We start from the raw sequence: 17624 nt of genomic DNA on the forward strand, positions 1-17624 counted from the left end.
CGGCTTCTATGAAGTTCGGAAAGACTGTTGTTGGACTTTACATCTTTAACTTCATCTGTTCACCAATCCCTGAAAATTAAAATAATGAATTTATGATTTTTCAAGGATTTTCGTAAACCCATGAAACCAGGAACATTCATTTTTAATAGCTTAATTTTCAACAAATTTCAAATAATAAATATATTTTGATGTCCAAAACTAAAACTAAAATACAAATTACTTACCACAACCATTTCCTTCTGATAAACTTTCTGTGTCTGAATTCAATAATATCAGTGACGATGAATCTTCTTGGTTCTCTGGCGCAGGGAGAGGGTTGTACTTATCTGATTAATATTGCTGTTGTTTGATGCTTTAGGTAAGGTTGTGACGAGCTGAGATGTAAGGTTTTTGGATAATGAAGCTGTCGATTGAAGGTGAAGATCATCATCCTCCCATTTATGAGGGGATGAAGGTGAGGCAGAATTGGTAGTTTTGTTAGAGATATATGGAGAAAGATTTTGGCACCTTCCCTAGCCCTCACTCAATGATGATAACTTAGAAGATGAGAAAGAATATTTGCATTAAGCATCAAATAATAAACTTTAACTTTCCTCATCGTATCCCTTTTGCCTACCCACCACCCACACCATCCCTCCTGTCTGCAGCAAGTACACACTCGTTTGGGTTCTACCTAAATAATAAACTTTACTTTCCTCATTATATCGTTCCTACCTACCTACCACTCACACCATCCGTACACACACTCGTAGGTTCTACATAACTTTTTTTATACTATAAAAAATAGGAAAACAATGACATTGGGCACACTAAGTATACCACCCAATTTAATCCATGAAAATTCTATACGAACAAGAAAAAGAAATCTCACACATTCTTCATCACCATCCAGAGAAAATGAAGATCCATTAGAGACTGAAATTATAAGTGACCATCAAAATGCTGTAATAGAAACTGAAATTCCTTCTTTTAAAACAGAAATAAGATCATTAAAAGAAAAGAAAATAACTTCATACATAAATTATCAGATGGAAAAAATATTAATAATAACTATTTTTATTCTATTTTTAGTAAGTCTTTGGGAAAATAATTGGATTTTGGGAATAATTATTTTACTAACTATATTTTTGATTAAACCTATCCTTAGTAAAATAATAGCAGGATGGCTCATTGATATTTCAAATCGTAACGACTAAAAAAACAAAAAAAAAAAATACATAATTGTTTATAGGCCAAATTAAAATTAAACTGTTACACTTTTATTTTATTTACGTTTTAAGACTTTTGTTGTAATTAAAATCTCAACAAAATCTATTTACTATGTATTTCAATTCCAGGGATAAAAGATACTTACAATATATATTTTTTTTTATTAACTAAAATATAAATTACATTTCATTTTCATATAATTATTATATAATAATGATTAACACAAGAGGTATTTTCAATTATCGGCATCGACAATGGGCTTTACCTGGTGGAAACCTTAAACCCTGTCCTAAATGTTCGATCATTGATTCAGCCGATGCTGAATTAGAATTATTTCTTAGACACAGTCTCTACAATAAGCTTCAAATCGAAAATGATAGTTTTGAAAAGTTATTTAAAATTTACCCTGGCATAACATTTCATCTGAGTAATCAACCATATCTACTAAAATCCAAAAGTGATGAATCCCAATTTATAAAATATTATCTAGATCGCAAATTAGTACTAGGGGTAGGACTACAACTTCCTGAATGGGATAATGACAAACGACTAGCAGATTATGCCAAGTATAATTTTGCAGTGCCTGTAATGAAAAGTGGTCAAATGTGGCAAATGTTGGTAGAAGATCCTGAGAGACCTATTGATTATGAACAATGGAAGTGCTGGCAAAGTAATCGGCTAATCCCCCCAAATACACATTTCCCGTTTAAATGTCTTATATGTGAAAACTTCCCCTTTGACGTTTATCCGGGCAATTTCATTGTGAGTGAATCTGTATGTTCCATCAAGTCGATAATATGGCCAGATCGTCGACGTCCTCATTTTAGCAGGAAAGAAAAAGCAGTTATTATTTATGAAGAATCTAAGATTAAAAAATGGCCTTTTCTCTCTTCCTATATAAACCAGGATATTAATCATTTAGGAAATATGGCAATCTTTACAACTGGTGAAATATTTATTAATTGTTTTTTAAATCTAGCTATACGCAAAGTAAATGCTACACTACTCCATAACAAGGTGGTTAAAATTTTGAAAGATCTTAACCATTCACTTTCTCAAGAAAATTTAACAGTTTTAATGGAATATTATCGATTAAAAAGGAGCGATGCTAACAAAAATAATCTTAAAATTTTGGAAAATTATACATCCAATCATAATAATAATAATAATAATAATATGAATGAAGGGAACAATGATATAAGATTAAAATTATCAGGACCACGAGTAGCTCCCAGCAAACATTTTCATGTTTTTAAAACATCCTAAAAACGACATTTCATTGTTTTCAGCACGTTTATAATTACGTTTAGAAAAGGTTTTTTGAGAACTTTTATATACGACCTTAGAACGTATATAATTAACATTTCTAAAAACTTTTTTATGATCTTTTAATTACCTACATTAAAACGTTTAGGGTAAATTAGGGTATAATAATTTTTTAATTCATATCTGAAATAGAAAGGGAGAGAAAGAAAGAAGACATATCTGAGAAAGAAATGGACATCCTATATATGTATGTGTAAATTACAAATAAATAGGGTACAAAAAGAGAATTAAAATATTATATTTATTTAATTAAGAATGAGTAATACAACAAAATATATGTAATAGCTCGAAATATATAGACTATATCTATAACAGAATATAAAAGTAAAAATTTAAAAATCTATATATGCAATATGTGAACACAATAGATTTTGTGATCAAGCAGCCTGTGATTCATGTCATGCTGAGATCAGTCTGACGTTATAAGCAGTTATTGTTACTTAAAACTAAAACAAGTAAAATTTTCCGAGTATACATATAACACTATAGTTTTTCTATGACTAATAATAAAAATCTATTAATCAAAAGTTTAGGACTAATTAACTAAAAATAAAAATCTACAAGTGAATGTAAACACAGTCAAGTATAATATTCATGTAGAAAGAGAAAGAAAAAGAGAGAGAAGGAAAGAAAGAGAAAGAAAGAAAGGGAGAAAGAGAAAGAAAAGAAAAAACAGTCATGTATAATATTCATATTAGCACCATGCAATATAACTTAGATTAAGTAAAAAATCTCAGACATTTTTAAATCAAATGAAATATGAGAGCCAGAGAGAGAGACCCAGAGCCAGAGAGAGAGAGCGAGAGCCAGAGAGAGAGAGAGTCAGAGAGAGAGAGAGTCAGAGAGAGAGAGAGAGCCAGAGAGAGAGAGAGCCAGAGAGCGAGAGAGAGAGAGCCAGAGAGAGAGAGAGCCAGAGAGAGAGAGAGAGCCAGAGAGAGAGAGAGAGAGCCAGAGAGAGAGAGAGCGAGAGCCAGAGAGAGAAAGAGAGCGAAAGAGCCAGAGAGAGAGAGACAGAGCCAGAGAGAGAGAGAGCCAGAGAGAGAGAGAGAGCCAGAGAGAGAGAGAGAGAGAGCCAGAGAGAGAGAGAGAGAGAGAGAGAGAGAGAGAGAGAGCCAGAGCCAGAGAGAGAGAGAGAGAGAGAGAGAGAGAGAGAGAGAGAGAGAGAGAGCCAGAGAGAGAGAGAGAGAGAGAGCCAGAGAGAGAGAGAGAGAGAGAGAGCCAGAGAGAGAGAGAGAGAGAGAGAGCCAGAGAGAGAGAGAGAGAGAGCCAGAGAGAGAGAGAGAGAGAGCCAGAGAGAGAGAGAGAGCCAGAGAGAGAGAGCAAGAGAGCCAGAGAGAGCGAGAGAGAGAGAGCCAGAGAGAGAGAGAGCCAGAGAGAGAGAGAGAGCAAGAGAGCCAGAGAGAGAAAGAGAGAGACAGACAGAGACAGAAAGACACACACACAACAAAAGAGGAGACAGAACAAAATTAAGGCAAGGAGAGAGAAGACAGAACAGAAACAACAGAGAGAGGAGAGAAATGAGAAATCATTGAAGAGAAGGGGAAGAGAAACACAAGATAAGAAAAAGATACAAGAAAAATATACAAGATAAAAATGACATAAATGAATACCACAAATATAAAAAGTAAAGGAAGAGAGAAGCTAGAAGAGACAGGAAACGAGAGGTGTTAGAAGAGAGGAGGAAAGGAGAGATTAAAAGACAAGAAAAACAGGAGAGAAACGTAAAAGAAATAAAAAAAAAGGGACATTTGTGAGGAGAGAAAATAAAGAGACCAGAGAAGACCATATATCAAGAGTGTGAGGATAAAGACTTATATATTTTCTTAGTAGACATCCTCTGGCTCTTGTTGCCCCTCTTGTATACGAAGTGTACTTGCAAGTTTTCCCTGAAAAGATATTAACAAAATTAATATTTAATTATTTATTTATATAAATTACACACACACAAACTTTATATATATATATATATATATATATATATATATATATATATATATATATATATATATATATATATATATATATATATATATATAATATATATAGACCAGAGACCAATTATATATATATATATATATATATATATATATATATATATATATATATATATATATATAATTTCGTAAACCTCACCCTGTAAACATTCATGTTTCTACATGTTAAACAAGCTACGAGGATGAGGGAAGGGGATGTTCCCTCCATGCTGGATATTATATTTACCAGGAAAGAGAATGATATATTTATCATTCAGTACCTCCCTCCTTTGGTACCTCCCTCCTTTTACCCAAGTGACATGGTCACTTGGGTTAAAGTGACCATGTCTTTTTGGGAATAAAGTATGCAATGCATTATAATCTGGAAGAAAATGAGCTTGAAGCAGTTGAAAAACCTGACTTGTGGAGAGGTCATTATGGGGAACTCAGATATTTCCTTAAGGAATTTGACAAACACTTGCTGTTAGGACATGAAGTAAATGAGATGTATGTCAAGTTTTGTGAAATATATGATAATGGCACAACAAAATTTATACTAAAGCAGAGATGCAGAACTAGGAAAAGGGGAAAAATTGCCCAAACATACAAGCAATACAAAGATGCGAGAAACAACAATAGCAGTAAGGAGAGGGGCAGAAAGACTGACTTTCGGTCATATTCAACAACACAAATATACATACACACACACACATTATTGGAAAAAATTGGAATTGGAATATTGGAAAAAATAATTAAAACTAAATGGGTAGAACACCTGGAGAGAAATGATATAATTTCAGACAGACAGTATGGTTTTCGATTTGGAAGATCCTGTGTATCGAATTTACTCAGTTTCTATGATCGAGCAACAGATATACTACAGGAAAGAGATGGTTGGGTTGACTGCATCTATTTGGACCTAAAAAAGGCATTCGACAGTTCCACATAGAGAGGTTGTTCTGGAAACTGGAAAATATTGGAGGGGTGACAGGTAAGCTTCTAATATGGATGAAAAATTTTGTGACATAGAAAAATGAGGGCAGTAATCAGAGGCAATGTATCGGACTGGAGAAATGTCACAAGTGGAGTACCACAGGGTTCAGTTCTTGCACCAGTGATGTTTATTGTCTACATAAATGATCTACCAGTTGGTATACAGAATTACATGAACATGTTTGCTGATGATGCTAAGATAATAGGAAGGATAAGAAATTTAGATGATTGTCATGCCCTTCAAGAAAACCTGGATAAAATAAGTATATGGAGCACCACTTGGCAAATGGAATTTAATGTTAATAAATGCCATGTTATGGAATGTGGAACAGGAGAACATAGACCCCACACAACCTATACATTATGTGAGAAATCTTTAAAGAATTCTGATAAAGAAAGAGATCTAGGGGTGGTTCTAGATAGAAAACTATCACCTGAGGACCACATAAAGAATATTGTGCGAGGAGCCTATGCTACGCTTTCTAACTTTAGAATTGCGTTTAAATACATGGATGGTGATATACTAAAGAAATTGTTCATGACTTTTGTTACGCCAAAGCTAGAATATGCAGCTGATGTGTGGTGCCCAACAACAGAAGTTGGCCCATATCTTAAGAAGCACATCAACAAACTGGAAAAGGTGCAAAGACATGCTACTAAGTGGCTCCCAGAACTGAAGGGCAAGAGCTACGAGGAGACGTTAGAGGCATTAAATATGCCAAAACTAAAAGACAGAAGAGGTGATATGATCACTACATACAAAATAGTAACAGGAATTGATAAAATCGACAGGGAAGATTTCCTGAGACCTGGAACTTCAAGAACAGGAGGTCATAGATTGAAACTAGCTTAACACAGATGCTAAAGAAATATAAGAAAATTCACTTTCGCAAATAGAGTGGTAGACGGTTGGAACAAGTTAGGTGAGAAGGTGGTGGAGGCCAAGACTGTCAGTAGTTTCAAAGCGTTATATGACAAAGAGTGCTGGGAAGACGGTCTCATCCTTTAACTACACTTAGGTAATTACACACACACACACACATACATATTATATATATATATATATATATATATATATATATATATATATATATATATATATATATATATATATATATATATATATATATATATATATATGTCGTACCTAGTCGCCAGAACGCACTTTTCAGCCTACTATGCAAGGCCCGATTTGCCTAATAAGCCAAGTTTTCATGAATTAATATATTTTCTCTTATTTTTTTTCTTATGAAATGATAAAGCTATCCATTTCATTATGTATGAGGTCAATTCTTTTTTTATAGGAGTTAAAATTAATAGAGATATATGACCGAACCTAACCTATCTTTATAGGTTAGGTTAGGTAGCTGAAAATGTTAGGTTAGGTAGTCGAAAAAACATTAATTCAAGAAAACTTGGCTTATTAGGCAAATCGGGCCTTGCATAGTAGGCTGAGATGTGCGTTCTGGCTACTAGGTACGACACATTATATATATATATATATATATATATATATATATATATATATATATATATATATATATATATATATATATATATATATATATCGGACAATTAGTAAAAAAAAAAAAAAAAAAAAAAAATTAAATTATTTTACCTTGTACCTAGATCCACCAGGCCTGTTTGGTGCCTGTTTCAGTACTTCAGACATCTGGAAGGTCACATCCTCCTCCTCAACTTGTGGATGTGCGTTGATAGATGATTCTGTAAAATTAAGTTATTTATATAATAATAAATTCAGTATAACAATAATATTCTGTAAAATTAAAAGTAATTTATACATCAATCAGATAAAACTCTCCAGAGATGGTGATACACAACATATAAAGGACAAGTTTCAGAACAAAATATGCATTTAGGAATAAGGTTTTGTACATGTAGGTAGCACATGAGAAAATAAGTGGAAGGTGATCAAGTTTATATTAACATGTTAATGACTTTGTTAAGGCTTTGCAAGAATGAAAAAATATTAATAATATAATATCACCTACCAATTAATTGTACATCATTTATAAGTCAATTATTTGCATTATTATTATTCAATACTAATGATATAAAAATGCATTTTGTAATCTACTATTTATGCAAGTATTAAGCACAGGATCATGAAATAAACTGCAAAATACTCTAATGGATAAACCAATTAAGTTTACATTTTCCTATAGCTAAGTCAGTCAGTTCTATTAGCAGCAGAGAACAATTATGCCCAACCTCTATTAAATGAAACAATCTTAAGAGCAAGTGATAGAAATATAATCATTTATGCTTGGGATTATGGAATGGTTCCAAATATGAAAAATATTAAGTTTTTTGGTTAAAATTTTTTAACTTAAAATTTACATTTTTAAGTGAATTTTAAACTTTAAAAAAATTATTTAATTTTTTGGTTACTTACTTAAAATAACATTATATAGTTCTTGTTTTTGTAGAAATGCCAATTTCTTCTTTTGCCCTTCCAGACTGTATAGTGACCACAGGCCGTTTGTTCATATCTTCATTATTCTTCGAACTGTGGTTGCACAATCAGACCCACGTACACTGGTTAAAAGCATCACCTAAAAGCAACAACAAAAATGTAGTACACTGACGAATTTTGAATATATATATATATATATATATATATATATATATATATATATATATATATATATATATATATATATATATATATATATATATATATATATATGTCGTACCTAGTAGCCAGAACTCACTTCTCAGCCTACTATTCAAGGCCCGATTTGCCTAATAAGCCAAGTTTTCCTGAAATAATATATTTACTATAATTTTTTTCTTATGAAATGATAAAGCAACCCTTTTCTCTATGTATGAGGTCAATTTTTTTTTATTGGAGTTAAAATTAACGTAGATATATGACCGAACCTAACCAACCCTACCTAACCTAACCTATATTTATAGGTAAGGTTAGGTTAGGTAGCCAAAAAAAGCTAGGTTAGGTTAGGTTAGGTAGGTTAGGTAGACGAAAAAACATTAATTCATGAAAACTTGGCTTATTAGGCAAATCGGGCCTTGAATAGTAGGCTGAGAAGTGCGTTCTGGCTATTAGGTACGACATATATATATATATATATATATATATATATATATATATATATATATATATATATATATATATATATATATATATATATATATTAGTTGATTTTATACCCGCATTAGGTCAGGTGATAATACAATGAAGGTGAAAACATGGGGGGATACATAAGGGATAAACATAGGGGCTGCAGAAGGCTTATTGGCCCATACGAGGCATCTCCTATCTAAACACAAAGATTAATCCAGTGTAATTGGCCTGTTATGTTGTAACATAACATATATATATATATATATATATATATATATATATATATATATATATATATATATATATATATATATATATATATATATATATATGTATGCCATATACATATATATGCTATGTTGTATGCTACAACTTGGCTGATAATAAAGCCAATCACAACTGCAGGCCTAATAAAAAAAGGAGGTGGCATAGCAATATCTTACAAAGATACCTTCATCTGCAATAGTCTCATTAGTAATAGAGACGACTATTGTGAATATACCTTTGCCAAGTTCTCCAGTAAATCCCTTAAATCCTCCTTGACTATAAGTTCCATCTATAGATTTCCCAATACCGACATAGCTTCATTCTCAGATAACGTAAGGAATCTTATCATAAATAACAATCTCAACAAAAATCAAACCAACTTAGTGGTTTGTAATGGTGAACAAAACATGCAGATACTTATATATAACCTGTGAATAGAGTGTAATAACACCAAAACTATTTGTTTATTGTTTTATGACCATAATAATTGAATCACTAATATGATTCACTAATATATAATCCTAATAATAATCACTAATATATAATCCATTGAGCATGCTGCATCTCTTTCAGTCTCTTTGCAATTTGAACAAGAGGGTTTTTAATTGATCGAACCATATTCTTAAAGTAAAGTAAATGAGATGTATTCCATATTTTGCAAAATATACGATGAAGGCACACAAACATTCATACCAAAACTGAAGGGCAGGATTTATGAGGAGACATTAGAGGCATTAAATATTCCAAAACTAGAAGACAGAAGGAAAAGAGGAGATATGATCACTACGTACAAAACAGTAACAGGAATTGATAAACTTGATAGGGAAGATTTCCCGAGACCTGGAATTTCAAGAACAAGAGGTTATAGATTTAAACGAACTAAACAAAGATGCCGAAGAAATGTAAGACAATTCACTTTTGCAAACAGAATGGTAAACGGTTGGAACATGTTAGGTGAGAAGGTGGTGGAGGCCAAATCCGTCAAAAGTTTCAAAGCATTATATGACAAAGAGTGCTGGGAAAATGGGACACCACGAGTGTAGCTCTCCATCCATCTGATTGATAACCCAAATGAATTTTTCATGGATATGATACCAACATCAAATCATAAATCAGATGTGATCCTATCCCCACTGGATTTTGAAGAAGCCATAGACAGTATGCCTATGCACTCTGCACCAGGCCCTGACTCTTGGAACTCTATATTCATCAAGAACTGTAAAAAACGTTATCGCAGGCCCTTCACATTCTTTGGAGACAAAGCCAAGATACTGGCATTGTCCCTGACATACTAAAAACAGCAGAGATAGCACCGCCCCATAAAGGAGGAAATAAGGCAGAGGCAAAAAACTACAGACCGATAGCACTAACATCGCACATCATAAAAATCTTTGAGAGAATGCTAAGAAGTAAGATCACAAAATACATGGAATCACAGCATCTCCATAACCCCAGACAACATGGTTTCAGAACAGGGCGCTCTTGCCTATCACAGTTGCTGGACCACTCTGACATGGCACTAGATGCCATGGAAGACAAACAAAACGCTTTGACAAAAAAAAGCCTTTGACAAATGTGACCATTGTGTTATTGCACATAAAATGCGTTCAAAAGGAATTACCGGAAAAATAGGCAGATGGATATACAACTTCCTGACTAATAGAACCCAATGTGTAGTAGTCAACAAAATAAAATCTGGACCATCAACCGTAAAGAGCTCAGTCCCCAAGGGTACTGTGCTTGCTCCAATACTTTTTCTCATCCTCATATCGGACATAGACAAGGACACAACCTATAGTACTTGATCATCCTTTGCAGATGACACTAGAATCTTCACGAGAGTAGGCAACATAGAGGACACGGCAAACCTCCAATCAGATGTAAATCAGGTCTTTCTATGGGCTACAGAAAATAACATGGTGATTAACGAACATAAGTTTCAGCTCATGCGCTACGGAAAAAATAAAAAGTATAAAAACGGAAACCACTTACAAAACTCAGTCAAATCATAACATTGAACGGAAAAGCAACGTAAAGGATTTGGGTGTACTGATGTCAGAAGGCCTTACATTTAAAGAACACAATAAAGTAGCCGTCACAACTGCAAGAAAAATGACAGGATAGATAACAAGAACTTTTCACACTAGAGATGCTATACCGATGATGATAGTTTTCAAGACGCTAGTGCTCTCTAGAGTGGAATACTGCTGCATAATGAAAGCCCCTTTCAAAGCTGGAGAAATTACTGACCTATACTTATGCATTTATCTTCGGTTTAACACAACAGGCACCAGACACACGCTAGGCATCATACACACTAGGATAAAACAAACATTAGGCCAGAAGTCAGAAAAGAATTCAAAGAATTTTACTGGAAAGGCTTGCTGTTAGGAAAGGAAGTAATTGAGATGAATTAATGCACAGTATGTCAATTTTGTGAAATATATGATAAAGGAACAAAAACATTTATACCAAAACAAAGATGCAGAACTAGGAAACAGGATTTGTTCAACTGAAATTTCAAGACGGACAGAGACCAAAAGACACAAAAATGGAATCAATATACGAAGAGGCCAAACCCCCAAACATACCAGTAATACAAAGAGAAACAACTACACGGCAGTGAGGAGAGAGGCAGAAAGAAATTTTGAAAAAAAGGAACAAACAAATGTAAAGTAGAACAAATCATATTCTATAAATACAGCAACAACCAATTGCAGGTAAAGGATAATATTCAGAGCTTTTAAATGCATGGATGGCGAAATACTCAAGAAATTGTTCACGACTTTTGTTAGACCAAAGTTGGAATATGCAGCGGTTGAATGGTGCCCATATCTTAAGAAGCACATAAACAAACTGGAAAAGGTGCAAAGACATGCTACTAAGTGGCTCCCAGAACTGAAGGACAAGAACTATGAGGAGAGGTTAGAGGCATTAAATATACCAAATATACTACACAAATATATATACTACACATGCACAATAAACTACCCTACACAGGCTGAGTATGGTGTGTACAATAAATTATTAGCTAAAAGATAAGACTGAGTTTGTATAAATGGGGGTTAAGTCAGAGTGGGAAAATGTAAGTGGAGTGCCTAAAAACCCTGTCCTGGGACCTCTGTAATTCATAATATATACAAATAATTTAGACTCAGGCTTGATCAGCAATATTTGAAAATTTCCAGACGATACAAAAGGGATTTTTTTCTGGATTCAGGATTATTTTTTTATGGCTGAAAACAGGTTTTCAAAAAGCATTAATGTAAAAAGCATTAGGCTGAAAACAGGTTTTCAGCAATAAAAGAAATACAGTATTGCTGGAACAACCGTCGACATCTTCAAGAGAAAACCTGAACATCTTCAAGAAGTGAAGATGACCTTGAGAAGAAGTATAGGTTGGGAGAAGTATAGGTTAGGAATTGTCTCCAAAGAATTCTCAAAGAATTACTCGTTATTGCTATCCAAGATAATTAGACGAGCCAAAGCTAAATACTACGAAGATAAATTTACCCAAATAAAGAGTACCTTACCTAAAAATATGTATGTACCTTACGTAAATAAACATTTGATTTTGAAGTGCCGGACAAACAAGGCTGTGGTGGATATGTGGGCCTGAGGGGCCTGTCCAAGCAACAGCCTGTTGGACCAAGCTCTCACATGTCAAGCCTGGCCTTGGAAGGGCTTGGTGAGTAGAACAACTACCAGAACCCTATAATGCATGTATCAAGGTGTCCAGGCAGTGAGCACCACATAATGCAGTGCAGTCCTGTAAGAATAAGCACAGTAAGTATGGGCATGGAGGGGGTGCAGCAGTGGCTTGTGAAGGGCTGGAGAGTAAATGGACATGCCCAGGGGTAAAAAGCATTAGGGTAACAGAACATAGCCCATAAAAATAGTAATGACAATGAATGAATAATTATATGAATGCAATAATACTTCATATCTCAATAGGAATACTAAGCAGGATGCAAGACAAGGTACTGGTGGTGATAGTGGTTGGTACAAGTCCTCACATCCCCACTGACACCAGTAACAGCCCTCACCTCCCAACACAGTACCCTTGTAGCGAGTTAATCTTATACTCGCTTCATTATCTTATAGCATAACTAATTAACACTAATTACAGAAGCTACACAGGTGATACTTTGGTGTGAGTTGAGCGCACTGAGCGTCGGTATCGCTACACCCTTGTTCCTTAACAACCCTTTGGACCTTTATTACAGAAAAATAGAATCAATTAATTTAATAAAATATAAAATATAAGTGCTTACTTACGATAATACTATCGGTGGAACACAAAATCTTCTTCTTCTTGATAGTAGGTGCAGTTTGCATGAAGGGTTAGTCCTCGCCATGACTGAACTGACGACAAAATGGCCGATGTGTTGATATGGCGTCAGATGACGCTGTGACGTCACAGGTGAGGGACGCTTTGCGCATTACTCCCTCGTACTTAAAAAGTACTACAGGTACTTTTTGGTTTTATTTTTGAATATGGCAGAAGTTGGACAGCTTTTCAAATCATTATAAGGGAGTGAGTTCCATAGACTAGGTCCCTTTATTTACATAGAGTGTTTACATAGATTAAGTTTGACTCTGGGGATATCAAAGAGATATTTATGTCTGGTGGAGACGTGGCCATGTGTTCTATTACATCTGTCCAGGAAGAGTTTCAGAACAGGGTTTGCAGTTAGAAAAAGGGCTTTATAAACGTAATTTACACAGGAGAATGTATGGAGTGAATTTGTTTAGCATGTTTAAGGATTTGAACAAGGGAGCTGTGTGTTGTCTGAAGGTAGAGTTAGTTATTGTCCTGATAGCAGATTTTTACTGGATGATGATGGGCTTGAGGTAGTTTGCAGAGGTTGAACCCCAAACACAAACGCCATAAGAATGATAGGGATAGATAAGTGCATAATAGAGTGAGAGGAGAGCAGAGTAGGGTACATAATATCTGATCTTAAACAGTATACCAACTGTTTTAGAAACCTTTTTAGTTATGTGTTGTATATGGGTGCGGAAGTTGAGTCTCTTGTCTAAGTATAGGCTAAGAAACTTTCCATCATTTTTATTGCTAATGTTTACATTATCTATCTGAAGCTGAATTGCATTTGTTGATTTGTTTCCAAATAAGATATAGTAGGTCTTTTCTATGTTTTGTGTGAGGTTTGTTGGTTGACATCCACAAGTAGACTTTTTTTAATTAATTGTTTACAACATTATTTAACAGGAGTGGGTTGGGGTCAGAGTAGATGAGTAGTATCATCAGCCAACAATATAGGTTTAAGTATGTTAGAGACATTAGGGAGATCATTGATGTATATAAGAAACAGGAGGGTCCTAGGATGCTGCTCTGTGGCACCTTTACGGTAATTAAGTGGTAGAGTGGGAGAGGTTATATCATTGATGGCTTCATATTGGTGTCTGTTACTAAGATAGGATCGGATATAGTTTAGGGCAAGGCCACGGATTCCATAATGGTGGAATTTAAGTAAGAGGTAGTTATGGTTAACAGTATCAAAGGCCTTTCTCAGGCCGATGAAGAGTTCAATTGGAAACTCACTTTTGTCAAGGGCTGAGAAGATTAAGTCAAGCAGACTAACAATAGCATCATTGGTACTCTTTTGGGAGCGGAAGCCAAACTGACAGGGACTTAGTATATTGAATTTTACAAGATTGGAGTAGAGCTGTTTGTAAAAAAAAAAAAAATAATTTTGATAATATAGGTAGATTCGATATGGGTCTGTAATTATTTATGTCTGCCGTGTTACCTCCTTTATGAACTGGCGTTACTCTTGCTTTTTTAAGGATATCAGGGAAGGTATGACACTCTAGGGATTTGTTGAACAGCAGTGCTATGGATGGTGCAAGGGCATGGGAGGCACGCCTGTGTACCATCGATGGTATTTCACTAATGTTCCCAGCTTTGGTTTTTAGCGAGTGAATGATGGACACAACATCTGTAGGGCTGACCGGAGAGAGGAGAAGAGAGTTTGGATAGCTGCGTGAAAGATATGTGGTAACATATGTCTGAGTCTCTGGGATTTTTCGGGCAAGGTGAGCACCAAACGATGAAAAGAAGCTATTAAATTCAGTTGCTGTTTCAAGATCTGTTGCAGGTGTATAACCACCCTTGGAGATTTTTATCTTATTATGTAAATGTTGTTTAGCTCCTAGGATGGTAGAGATGGCTCTCCATGTGCTTTTTATGTTGCCTTTTGCTTCTTTGAATCTATTCTCGTAATAGGAACGCTTTGCTCTTATTATACTGGTAAGCACTGATGAATACCTCTTAACTACTTCTTTTCCAACTAGGCCAATCCTAAGTTTTTTTTTCATATTCATGTTTCTTGTCGATTGCTTTAAGTATGCCATTAGTGAGCCAGGGATTATTTAACCTTTTTGCCAGTTACTTGCTTGGTGAGGAGAGGACAATAAGTATTGTAAAGGCTTTAAATTTTGGAAAGAGGCTAGTTAACGAATTATTATCCTGTGTATTGATAAATTTAGATTCCCAGTTTACATTGTGGAGGACATTTGTGAGATTGCCTATTGCCGCTTCACATTGTAACCTAAAGGTAATTTTCTTGTTACCTGGTGGTGTTATGGCCATGTTCGCTACAAGGAAGGTAGGATAGTGGTCAGTTGTTCTGTCAGTGATTATACTTGATGTAAGAGGAGCTGTTATGTTGGTCCATCAGTGATCCAGGGTAGTCGCAGATGTTTGAGTGACTCGGGTGGGCCTGGTGATTGCGGGGATGAGCATACAGGAATTCATGCTGTTGAGGAAACAGTCTACTTGAGGGTTATTTTGTAGCCCTAGGTCAATATTGAAATCACCTCTGAGAACTATGTGATTTTTGTTGAGATTATTGTTTATGATAAGGTTCCTCAAGTTGTTATTGTATTTGTGTCTAGCTTCAGACACAAGCATGTTACAGTTATGTCTTAAAGAGTTGAGAGCAATTAAGGATGATAAAGAGTCACTTACAACTAATGTATCAAGTTTGGATACTTGTACACATTTCAGTGCAAGGAGCAAGGCAAATAGTTCAGTCTGAAGGGTAGAGGCCCAGTTGTTTATACGGACTCCCCACTCAAAATATAAGTCATATCCTATTGCCAGGACAACTGCACTTCCAGCTGCACCCGTTGGGCGCTGTAGGAAACCTTCAGTGTATATGATTTGAGAGAGAGAATGCTCTGTGGACAGAGCATCAATATGGCTTAAGACGTTGAGCTTTGCCTCAAGACAAAGCTGGGACTGATCTCTAATTTGCTCCTTTGATGGAAAGGGAGGGATTAAAATTGAAAAGGGTGTAATTTCCTACAGTGCAGGAAAGTGCTATTGTTGTCTCTCTTGGTACAAATTATAAATCTGATACTTTCTGAGTTCAGTTCCAATTTTATTTATCTATTTGAAACAATGTTTACATTCAATAAAGAAATTCTGGAGGGCTTCTGTGCAACGGTTAGGATGAGCTAGCCTAAGCATTTTTATACCAATTTGACAGTTATTTTCAGTAACACGATAAACAACGCTCGGAATATTAAGTTCCTTTCTCATATTAAGTATCTTTGTGGTACGAAGGCACCCAAGGATTATCCTCAAGGCTTCGTTCTGCAATTTTTCAAGCCCTCCAAGCTTTCTTTCAGGATGCCTTAAAGTTAGTTTAGTTCATTTATTATGCACCCCATACCCATCTTGTGGGCGGTAGTGGAAAGGGTTGCAGAGGCACATAATGGGCTCAGGGACTGAACCCAACAATTCATTTAGCTAAGCAAGTTACAATCTTGATGAGCTAGTTACAAAATTCAGTATAAGTCGTCACATCAACAATAGGTTCGAGATCGATCACAAGTACAGTTTCTAAATTAAGCAACTGACATATGTGGAGAGCTAGTGTCACAATTGATATGTTTGTCCTGCACACCGCTCCCCATCCAGTGGGCAGCGGTGGATAGGTTACAATCACTTAGTTACTACTTACAGTTAGCAAACTGGGGATATTTGGCTAAAATTTCTGGTACCAGATCATTTTGAATGAAATATTGACACATCGTTGATACATTGGTTATAGAATTGTCTCTGAATTCACTATCACATAGTGACGAAGGGGTGTGCAAATAATTTTGTTGACAGTTAACATTTGGTCAGGTCTACATCGGCAGATAATGAGAATTCCCAGAAATACTTGTAACCGAGTCTAAGCCGAGCAGTAGTAACATCTAGAAGTCTGCTGATTTTATTGGATGAACCATAGATGTGTGGCTCCTTTTGCATAATAGTATTGAACGAAAGTTAATCTCCCCAAACACTTTCGCGTTTTGGGCAAGTTACCCCTCCACTCTCTCCATTTTTGTTTGGACATTCCCTGGTAGTGCGCGGAAATACTGAAAAGTGTATACTCTTTTCAACTTTGTCACCTTAATTCTCGTCCTATGTCTTTCATTTTGGTATCAATGCGTTCGCAATAGAATTCCCAACAGAACTATGTGCATATAATGTCAAAGACAGCAGCGCGCTCCACCCGCCGACAAGATGAATGTAGGCCAAGGGTACCAGAAAAAGAAAGCTGAGCCACCCTCAGGCAACTCTCATTACATTAGAGAGCGTGATAATACTGAAAAGTGTATACCCTTTTCAACTTTGTTACCTCAATTCTCATCCTAGTTTTTTCAATTTGGCATCAATGTGTTCGCAATAGAATTCTCTACAGGACTAAAGGCATATAAACTCCAAAAGC

At 35.2% G+C, this 17624-nt stretch overlaps 1 long non-coding RNA gene across 5 annotated transcripts; it reads right to left on the minus strand.

Moving 5' to 3' along the window:
- Window positions 1-3867: 3867 nt before the first annotated feature.
- Window positions 3868-13277, minus strand: LOC138362970 (uncharacterized). 5 transcript variants are annotated; one of them, XR_011227951.1, is made up of 5 exons: window positions 13153-13277; window positions 12408-12643; window positions 7918-8077; window positions 7120-7226; window positions 3868-4421 (listed from the first exon to the last, which is right to left on the minus strand). It is a non-coding gene; the product is annotated as an uncharacterized lncRNA (long non-coding RNA). The 5 variants fall into 5 exon arrangements; XR_011227950.1 differs by having other exon boundaries at window positions 3869-4421; window positions 12426-12643; XR_011227952.1 differs by lacking the exon at window positions 7918-8077 and having other exon boundaries at window positions 3874-4421; window positions 12431-12643.
- Window positions 13278-17624: the final 4347 nt, after the last annotated feature.

Source organism: Procambarus clarkii, chromosome 9, assembly GCF_040958095.1.
Source record: "Procambarus clarkii isolate CNS0578487 chromosome 9, FALCON_Pclarkii_2.0, whole genome shotgun sequence".
NCBI lineage: Eukaryota > Metazoa > Arthropoda > Malacostraca > Decapoda > Cambaridae > Procambarus > Procambarus clarkii.